Source organism: Scaptodrosophila lebanonensis, unplaced genomic scaffold, assembly GCF_003285725.1.
Source record: "Scaptodrosophila lebanonensis strain 11010-0011.00,11010-0021.00 unplaced genomic scaffold, SlebRS2 tig00000092-arrow-pilon, whole genome shotgun sequence".
NCBI classification, from domain to species: Eukaryota; Metazoa; Arthropoda; class Insecta; order Diptera; family Drosophilidae; genus Scaptodrosophila; species Scaptodrosophila lebanonensis.
Genome location: NW_022060566.1, coordinates 4,152,837 through 4,164,300, shown reverse-complemented (window position 1 = coordinate 4,164,300; position 11,464 = coordinate 4,152,837).

The window sequence follows — 11,464 nt, the reverse complement described above, 5'->3', positions numbered from 1 at the left end:
TAGACCTTTAAATAGCAATAAAAATCCTTCAAATCTTGTTTAAATCCAAATTTTCGACTATTAGACCAATTTTTAAGTTAGTTTTTTTTTAATGAAAAACTAAATTTTTCTCTGAGTGCAGTTAAGCAAGCTGCTGTGGGGGAAAGAAGAGGCTTCCAGCAATCGAGCATTGGGGCGACTCCACTTTGACGCCTTTGTCAATTTTTTCACTGTTGCCCCTTGTCCTGAATGGAAATCCTCAGCACAGCTGAGCAATTGAATGGTGCCCTTCACACAAAGTCAACCAATGCGTGTGTGCGTGTGTATGTGTGTGTGTGCGTGTAAATGTGCGTACGTGTTGGCCCCACGTTCATTGATTTTGCCCATCAGGTAACAATTTGATTAACAGTCCGCGCGTTTCAAAATTGGCAAAGCGAGCAAATAGAAAAAGTTGTTAAGTACCATATCGAAAAATATACATGTATCGGCATACAGCGAACTACTTGTATATAGCATACATATGTACTATATGCATGTTGCGTGACACAAGCGTATGGCCGCAAATTTTTGCCACTTGACTTCACATGCAAAGCACATAGAAATTATGGCAACTTAAAAGGTCGATTGGAAAAGGTTAAGGCCCACAGAGCCGTTCAACATGTGTTCACAAAAATAATAACAACAATGAGAACAAAATGAACTCGTGCTTTGGCAAAGTAACAAATAATTTTTAACAAATTACGTCTGCAAAGTTTTCAATAGCACAATTCAATAAATTGTGGCACCTTTGTCTAACAGACAAGACATTGTTGGCGAAAATGAAAAATGTTGCTCTGAAATAACTATACACATGTATACCTGAAAAATTAATTGAATTGAATTGGAAATCAAAAATGTTTCATACACGAAATTTCCCACTTGACAACACAATTCTTTTTGTTATTTTCAGGTGCTTTCTGTGCATTGCTTATCGTGTAATTGTTGGACACATAGGAGTATAGCATACTTGTATGTAGGTATTATATGGAAAATGCAATTACCTATAATGTTCAATTTCGAAACTGGTTTCTATGGCAAAATAAAAGCATGGCCAATGTATCAGTTGAAATGATGAAGTTAACATCACAAAGCAGAAAAGAAATATTTTACAAAAACCATCAATTGCCGTTTCTTTGGAAACATTGAGTTGCAATTTCAAGAGAGAAAAAAACAGAAAACAACAATGCCATTTCCATTAAAAAACCAAATATGCATGTCTGTGTTAGTTAATATAGAATTTCGTTTGTGTGCAAATTTAAATAATTTAAGAAAAATATTTGATAAAAACACTGCGCTGCTTTAACATTGTATTTAAGAAAATTGTTTCGAGTTCGAGCCATTAGGAAACCCTCATCGAGGATCCTTATTTACATTTTTTCAGAGAAATATCCTGCGCTGCTTTAACATTGTATTTAGGAAAATTGTTTTGAGTTCGAGCCATTAGGAAACCCTCATCGAGGAACCTTATTTACATTTTTGCCATTTTTTCCTGCGCTGCTTTAACATTGTATTTTAGAAAATTTTTCCGAGTTGGATGCCCAGCCATTAGGAAACCCTCATCGAGGAACCTCTCCTTTCTTCTGCACGATATTTGGGAAATAGTACTTTATACAAGTATATCTGTTTCAAAACACCGCATTGGACAGATGGAACGAATTCCCGATGAATAATTCCCTTAACTAATTGTGCGAGCATGTAAAAATGTTGTGTCTTCGCAACGAATAATTGAGTTTAACTCAAAATTATAGCAACTGGCCGGCCGCCTTGATAAGAGCCATGATGAATGTAAAAGTTGTGTGAATGTTGCAGCCACGTCGTTATTTGGAGAGAAACATGGAAGATTAAGTTGACTATTAATTACCATATGGAGGGGTCGAAATTGTTGCTAATATCTATGCAAAGCCGAAGGAAATACACGTATATATAGGAAAGCGCCAAGTCATATAAGTGGCGCTATCTTAGCAGCTATTTGGACGCACGTTGCGTATACGCAATGTGTACATTAGCAGCATGACAGACACGCCCAGCTTGTTAATGCCAAATGCTAGCTAGCAGTTGGCCATCCTCGCACAGCCCGCACACAGAGGCCATCATGCGTACCGAATGACTACCACTTCATATTTGCTTGTCTAACTTTTCTTTCTGTTTATTTGTGTGCGCATTTTTTGACTGATTGACAGGCCTCGACAAGTCGTCGGCATCGTGCTCGTTCTCGTCCTCGTCCTCAGCCTCGTCCTCAATCTCGGAGTGACTGCTGCTGCTGTAGCTGCATGAATCAATGTGCTTATCTCTCCCTCTCTCTCTCTCTCTCTCTCTTTCTCTATCTCTCTCCTTTGATTTCTGTTTGTGGGTCTGTTCTCCATATGCTTTTGACTTTTGGCACCCACTTGCCATTTGCTACACACGTGACAAATGCACACGGCAGCCGGAGTAACATTGCCATCCTCATCGTCTCATCGTCGCATAGTCGCATAGTCGCATCGTCTCATGCTCTCGTCTCGTCTTTCACATTTCGGCATACTTGTCAGAGGGCCCGGCCCCTCTCGCCCGCTTTCGCCCTTCGTCCTTCGCAATAGGGCCAACACTCTCATTCACTCAACCACATGACGAAAAAATGCCGAAAACACGATTTTGCAACTTTCCTTCCGGTTTGATTTCCGTGCCAGCAGCGTGAGCAGCCGACAAAGTACTACACGGCGTACAATCCTCAACAGATTTTTACATTTCGTTTGATTGCCCTGTCATATGGGCGGGCGCGCCGCCGTGTGCCCCTGCCCCTGCCTCTGCCCCGGCTCTACCCTAGCCCCTGCCCCCTGCCCCAAATCCGACCTCCGCCTGCAGGTCCAGCAGCCAACCAATACTACTCGTGTTGTGTGTTGGGTCAGCCTGGGCGTGCTTAAAAATTAAAATTTTATTTGCTACTAATTTTCATTGGTCTGTTTGTTTAGTAAACGACGCACAATGGCACGAAATTGTGTGTGCTTTCGGTACAAAAAAGTCAATAAATAAGTAAGCAAATCAAAAAGTAATCAGCGACCTTTAGCAATGCTCGAACAAAGTCAATAGAATTGAGTGTTATTTGACTGCGCTGTATTCTATCGATTGGCAAATCGATTAGAAGAACATATGTACGTATGCGTACTGAGGACAAGATTATTTGAGTGAGCTCGCACTTACCTAAATACTTGTATGTATGAACACGTATATATCCATGATTGGATGAGTGGTTGAACATTTAAGAAACATGACCGAAAGCTGAAATAACGATGATGAACAGATAATAACATATGTTTGATAGTTTTAAAATATATACCATATATAAATATGTAGATGATAGATGATGATAATAAATAGTTGTTAGAAAGAACTTAAGATGGAAGGTAATAATTGATAGTTAATGAATGGTTTAGGCATAGATAAATAAAACATATCAGTATATATAGAACATGACAATCTGTCTTTGATAGCGTAGATAAAACTTAGATATTAATTAAATAAGCAATATGATATATGATAGTAAATAGATTTATTGTTGCTTGATTGACAGGTAAATATATATGAGAGATAGATGATAGAGAGCTAAGATATGAATTATTGATATACTCGTATCTTAGATAGATGATAGGGAGATGAGATATAGATGATAGATAGTTGATAGATGGAGATAGAGAGATCAAATATGGATAAATAGATTATATATAAAAGAGAAATAGATTATAGTTAGATGATAGATAGATAGATAGATAGATAGATAGATGAGATATAGTTGGTAGATAAATGATAGATACATTAGAAATAGATTATAGATAGATGATGGATAAATATATGATACATAAATGAGAAATATATTGTAGATAGATGATGGATAAATATATGAGATATAGTTGATATATAGTTTATAGATAGATGATAAAAAAAATGAGAAATAGATTATAGATAGATGATGCATAGATAAATGAGATAAAGATGGAATATAGTTGTTGATAAATAGAAGATAGAAAGATGATATTTAGATTATAGATAGATGATAGATATATAATGATAACAGTTAGACGATTTATGTATTGATGAGATACATACGATAAATACATTCAAAAGCGATGCGAAATCGTTTAAAGATCACTTTTAACGTGTTCATTAGCAATTTCCGCCCAAATGAATGACCACAACCACATCTCAAAAATTGCAAACTTATTAATAGCATGCCGAGCTCAGCACACCGATGTCAACCAAAGGCATTGAGAAGGCAAAGAACATCAAGCCAACAATACGTCATTAGCTACTTATCCCGCAGGAATAAGTAGTAATCGCCAACCGGTCTAGCCTGTCCACTCTTAATGAAAGCACATGACGTAGCGGCTTATCAGGATATTGCCGCAACGCTCCGCGCCCGACTCATTAATCGACATCGCAGAATTGATGAAGCTATCAGGATGCCATTGGACATGCATCAAAATTGCAGCGGCATCAGCAGCAGTAGCAGCTAATCAGCTGGCCATCTTGAGCACAAAGGCCAATGCCTGAAAGCAGTTTGGTGAGGGAGGAGGCAGGAGGCAGGATGGGGGTTGTTGGATTGAATGTTCAATCGAGAGCAACTTTTAACCCGCGGACGGGCGCGCTAATTATTCAACGTCATTGGCATAAATAATGCAACAGTGACTTAAAAGCAAGCGCCTGACCAACCCAGCCTGCCATGCCAAGCATTTAATGCTGTTGTTGCTGCTGTTTTAATGTTACTGGCCCTGCTGTCGTGACATAATTACGTCGCTCCAGAGCAGGTGCGGAACACGCTTGAGACGCCCACCAAGCTGTCTTTTTCATCATTAATTTATCGTTTGTCACAACAAAGAGCAACGCTAAAACATCATGCCCGCCTCCCGTGCCAGACCCAAGTAATACACTCAACAAAATTTATATGCTCAAGCAGAAAAGTTTCTCATTTCGAACAGTGTCCACAGCCAGACAGCCGAACAACTTTCGTCGGAACAACCTTTTCGTTACAAAATATATTATTTGTCAGATGATCGATAGATGAAAGGCATATGATAAATAGATGATACAAATAAGAAATTGATTATAGATAGATTATATACACATCATATACAAGTAGATGATAGATGGATCATAGTAAGATGATATATCATAATGGTAAGATGATATATAATAATTATAAGGTAGATAGATGACATAATATAGTGATCAGATAATCTCTTTTATTAGTCAGATGAAGGATGAAAGGTATATGATAAATACAAGATAGAAAGATGAAAAACCCATGAAAAATTGATAATATCTCATATAAAGATGATAGATTGATGATTGATAGACGATAAATATTAAAGATATACTTCGATTATAGATTGATTAAAAATTTATCACATGTAGTAGATTCAATAGAGATAAACGGTAAAAAAACTCTAATTATCAGTCAGCAGATAATCAAGCAACACTCTTGTTTGTTCATCAACAAACTAAGATAAATGATACAAGTATTTAAGTTTTTTCTCAGTGTCGCTGCTGTTAGCCTCTTTGCATGTCGCTGTCCACGGCGCCATTTTGAAAGTCACTTGCACTTGAGCTGCAGGTTTAGCCAGCAGGTGCTATGTCATGGCCCTTACCAGGACGTTGCATATTGATGGCAAAGGTTGCGATGCGGCCTCGTGCTATCAACGGTAATTTGCGCCAACCGAGAAAGGGGTGGGGGGAGATGGGGGGTTCCTTGGGGCGCTCGCGCCTATTGCATATTTCAGTTGCCTGCAAAAGTTGCAGGCAAGAGCAGTCAAAGACAAAAGTTTTGTGAACCCAACGCCGTCATCGCCATTGTGAGCTGGAGATGGAGCTGGAGCAGGAGCAGGCAGCAGAAGCGTCCTCAAGTTGATGGACGTCGTCTATTCCCAGGCGGCCTCTGACTGACTGAAAGACCAGTTTACAAAACCAATCCCAGCGCAGGGCTGGGAGTTAAACGGCCACGCACTTAGCGGACGCGAGTCGGGCTGTTCAAAATTTTATTTCTAAAGTACTGGAAAATTGTTCGCTCTGCACCTCCTCCGCCACACCCGTAACCACAAGGAACTTTTCGTTCGAGCCAAATTCGTTGCTGCAATCAAGTGGATGGCCAAACTCTGGCACCAGTGTGTAGGCGGTGGCAGCAGCTTTTGCTTCGGCAGCCGCTTCAGTGCAGCCGTCAGAAACAGTTACACAGCGCTTCGGTTGACTGGGCTTGGCGTTCGGCACATACGCTGCCACAACCACGAATCGGACCCAATTGGGCATACCGATTTCGTAGGAATGAGTGTAACATCCAGTGACAAGATGCATCAGTCTCTCGAAATTATTAACTTTTGTTCTACGTGAAGGTTTCAGTTTTTAAAATGAATGAATTGAAATGACCAGCACTTGTATCCTTCTTTCAGAGCTGACCGATTTGGTACAAATCGCCTTTAAGTTGCTTGATTGTGTCAACCTGACAATCAATCTTACAAACTCTCTTACAAACAGGATTTCCGAAAGCTCAATCAATCGGGTTTTAAGTTCACTCTGGAACTGGTTTATTTTTTGGAGATAGAAATCCCATTGTCCTGTTGAAAATTCCAATTGTCTCTTTCTAGCAGCTGTAAATAGATTTTCCAATTGTTTTTGCTTAAATTCAAATAAATCCAGGACTTTCTAATATGTTTAACTGTAGCCCAAATCATTGTTCTGATTCTTGCCGATCATTAACCTAACCTTTGCAACCTTCAATATATTCCGAATTTCAAATTATTCAGTTGGTAGAACAGACTTACAATTCATTTTAAAAACCTTTCACGTTTTTGTTGAACAGGCGAAAATTTTTTTAACTACAATACACACTTAAATTTAAGATTAGATTAGATTCAAGTTTTATAATTTGTCAATTGTTATGACAGTCTTCGATTTATTCATATTAATAATCAGTTTATTAATTAAAGATGATAATTAGGGACTCCATAGTGGAACAATATTTTTTGTTCATATAGCAACTAAATTATGGATTATTCTTTCACAGAATTTTAAATTTAAAATAACTGAAGAACTGGGCAAGAAACTATCAGAGAAAACTGAAAGCCGTTGGAAAATAATAATTGTCTAACCTTAAATAATTGGGGCAACATTTTATTTAAGTTCACTTTACAAATTATAATCGTTTTTATTGAAAACTGATTACAAACTAGGACAGAATTTTGCCTTCACCTTAATGTACACAATAAATATTTATTTGTAGACATTCATTGACAATGATTGGCAAAAAACCATATGCACTTTAAGCCGCTGCTAGTCCCTCAAGCAGTATGCATAAAGTTTTTGCAATTATTTTACTCATCTATCCATTAGAAAGCAATCAATAACTGTCGATTGGTGGTTGCACAAAAAAGAAACCACACACATACATGCACGTATGTACATATATACCCGTATATGAAAATAAAAGTTAGAATGAAGCGAACTTTTTCCATTGTAGGGGCATTGCGCAGTCAACTAGTCTCAACTTTTGCCCGCTCACTTGTTTTACTTTCACTTTGCAGCAGTTTTGAGTGCTGGTGGTACGTTCGCATTCATTCATCATTGATAAGAAACATAATCAAGGAAATGAATGAATGGCTGACTGAATAAATGAATGAATGAGCGACTGAAACAAACACATACACATGCACACATCCACGCTCATACCCAACCCATATACACATGCTATACTACTTATACTATAATGCTGGTTGCCCGACTAACTGCCTGAATGTGTGAGTGACTGAATGAGTGAGTGAGTGAATGAATGAATGAATGCAGCGCTAAGCGCAGTTGACTTGCATTTCTGAGCTTGACTAACGCCATGTGGCAACTGTTTTTAAAGCCAAGCCAGCCCCAACCCCAACCCCAAACCCCAACCCCAACCCTTCTTGCACTTGTCACTGCACCCTTCAACATCATTCATCTCCATTTTGTTGCACTTGAAGTTTGTGGTTGGTGGGTTGGGAGCGGGGAGGGGGGTAGGTCATGTAGCTGGTGTGCAAGCTGTGTGGAAGCAAGTTACGCCTCCCATTGCCTTGACCACAAGTGCCACAGAAATGTTGCAGCTGGTGGGTAAACGAAAAAATAAAAGGCCCCACTTGCCGCGCCCTTATCCCGTAATTGCATCATCCAGCTGATACAATTAGACCCTTATTTACTCTTTCTAGATGCCAGCCGGCCCTGAAACACTTGAACAGCCACTTAAATGAGTTTTATTGTCGGAACTATTACAATAATTTATGAGCGCCACACACACACGCACACTGCCTCTTCAATTTCTGACCAACACCCCCCAAAGTGGTTTCCATACCCAATACGAGTATAATATATTTGGCGGTTTATTGAAAACGCATATATTATAATATTCCAATTTATTTATAATCCCTTCGGCAGCCACTGACGGCTTCAAGCAATCTGCTGCTCTAAGTTTAATTTGTTTAAAAAGTTTCAGTTTCAGTTTGGTGGCTCTTTTCAATGAATAATGCAAGCTTGTTGTTGCTGCTAAAATATTAGTAATTTTCATAACGTTTTAGGTATTTGTAGGATTTCAGTTTTGCACGGAATTGTTTTGGGCTATTTATGAGTTTGATTCCAAAGAAGCAAACGATGTAAATTTCGCGATGTAGAAAAGCCTAATACGACAGCCCTTTAGCATTAGTAGAAAAGTTCATGTGGAGATCAAAGATCATATTGTGAGATAAGGTCAGCTCGTCTAATTTAAAACATACATACGAATATATACTTATTTACCTTGCGATTTGATCAAAAGCAACTGTACGTTTTGTGCCTAAAGGCTGCTTCACAATTAGAATAGAAATAGAATAGAAATCAAAGCAGATAATTGCTTTAATGATGATATAGCTATGTGAAAGATTAATCGTTTTTCTTTCAATCTTTGCATTCCTCGTCATCCGTTTAATAGTTTTGCTTTGAAGGTGCAATGTTCCCGTCGTCTTTTGGACCGTGGCCTTTTGGTAGTCGCTGGTATAATTTTTTTTTTTTTTTTGTATTTAAGACTCTTTTGTGGAGCAGCAAGAAAGTAAAAGCGTGACACTATTGGTGACGTAGTTTAATTCAAATACATTTTATCGGTACTTGTATACAGATTGTATGTACTAGTTGAAGTTTCAAATGAAATCTTAACTGATATCCTAATAAGTAGCAGTATGTACATGACTATTAAATGCTTCCAACTTGTATCATAATTTAAGCATAAATAATTGGCCTCTCCATGAAAATCGACAGCAGAGCTTAGAATCTTCAGATTTTGCAGATAAGTCGCATTCAAATTTTTACTCCCAATAACTAGACAGACTAGATCATCATCTTTAAGCTGAAGAGACTCCAACAAAATTAGTACAAATTCTGGTTGTTTTCCTTTGTCATTGGGGAAAAAACAATCGAACTACAAAATTCACTTCGTCTGCATCGAAACTATGAAGGCCTTATAACAAAACATACAATATTATGAGTCCATGCCCTTAAGCCGCCAACTACTTATTTTTATTCTCCACTCTTTACTATTTACTTCTTTTTTTTCAATAATTAACAAATTGTTCGTGCGCGTTGCAAAAGTTAATTTGCATTTATTAGCATTGAAGCTCTGGCTATTTTTCAATTAACTTTACGATGACAATTCACTTACATAAAATGGAATTATAGCAGTACGAGCAAGTACCGATTGCTCATTTTAAATAATTTCACATTTCGATTCATTAAAACGAAAATTGGCACCGAAAATGTGAGCATTTTGCACCTAATATGATATGAAAATGAAGGGAAAATGCTTTGGGTGCCATCTGGGAAACGCTGTGCAGCAAATTCTCGCTGCCACACACACACACACACACATCGGGAGTGGGCGCCTGCAATTATGCTATGCAATTCAATATGTAAAAGCGACCAAAATCTCATGCCTTACACAATATGCATGCAAAATTAATGGGTCGGCGGGTAAACGTGAGATGTGTGTGCGCGTGCGTCTGTGTGTGTGTCTGGGTGTGGGTGTGGGTGTATGCGTGTGTGGGTTAAAAGTCAATTAGTCTAATTGCCCAAATGCAATGAGTGTCAATTTTAATGAGGCCAACGCACACAGCTACACACATACAAACACACGGTAAGAGCCCTGACCAACTTGACCAGAAATCCTGCGCCAAAATAATAATGATAAGCACAAAAATAAAAAAGTAAACTGAAACAAACATCTTTGTTGCAAGGCGCTCAACTGTAGTTGCTGCTGCTGCTGCTGTTGCTCCTGTTGTTGATGTTGTACAACATAATGCGCTCAGGCCCGAGCCTCCGTGTCATGTGTCAAAGGTTCATTTGTTTTACATTTTGTGCCAAGTTTTTGAAGAGTCCCCCCCCTTGTCTGAATGCCTGCCTGCCTGCCTGCCTGACTGACAATGAAACAAACAAGCGGCCAATGTCAACAGCCTGTCTCTGTCTTTATTTCTCTCTCCCTCTCCTCCCAACCCCCACTTCCTCATCATTTGTGTGTGTGGGTGGGAGGGTGTGTGTAACAGTTAAGTGCTCAAAAGCTGCTTTTCATTATGCCATTTGCAAACAGTACCAACAACAACAACAACAACATGAACAAACACCAATAATCATAAAAACAACAACAATAACAATAAGCTTAGTAGCTCTTGCAAAAGATACAAACACACACTCGCAACATACAAACAAGCAAACAGAACAGGCTGGAAAAAAAAAACTCGCTCACGCGAAAGAGGCTCGAGGAATAAAAAGGGCCGCTCGCAAACTTTTCACCTCAGTTGTTAATGGCCGCCAGCTTAGTGAACCGGGCATATGGTCAGGGATCCAGCACTAATTGCTGCCACCGATGTTGCCGTACTTAGCACTTCTTTTCAGTTATCATACCGCTCTTAAGTCTCCAGAAAAAAACCCAAACAACACGTTAAGGTCGTACCAGCCCGACTCTTGCATACTCTTGCCTACCCCAACTAAAGTCAATTTTTTCTTGGGCCAATCATTCCAATTACAACTATATATAGATATAGATAGATAGATATATACATAAATAGTGCACCAATTTTTATGAACAGATTATAATGATTATAAAATAGTTCTTGGATCGCTAGGATAGCTATGTCGTAACTCGTAATATCGTGACGTATTAATTGCCTGAGATAGCTTTTTAAACAAGAACTTTATTCTACTAGAAATGATTTTCCCACCGATCGGTCCTCTGACAGATATAAACAATAGTTTTACTATGTGTGGCTTGCAATAATCATGCAATGCATATAGGTGATATAGGACTACAGAGCAAGATTGGCGTTCCTAACTGTTATAGGTCAAAATTTATCGAGGTTCATACAGACGGACAGGCGAACGAATAAACGGATGGATGGACAAGCAAATGTATATCGATTGGTCTTGTCATGCTGACTATGTATGT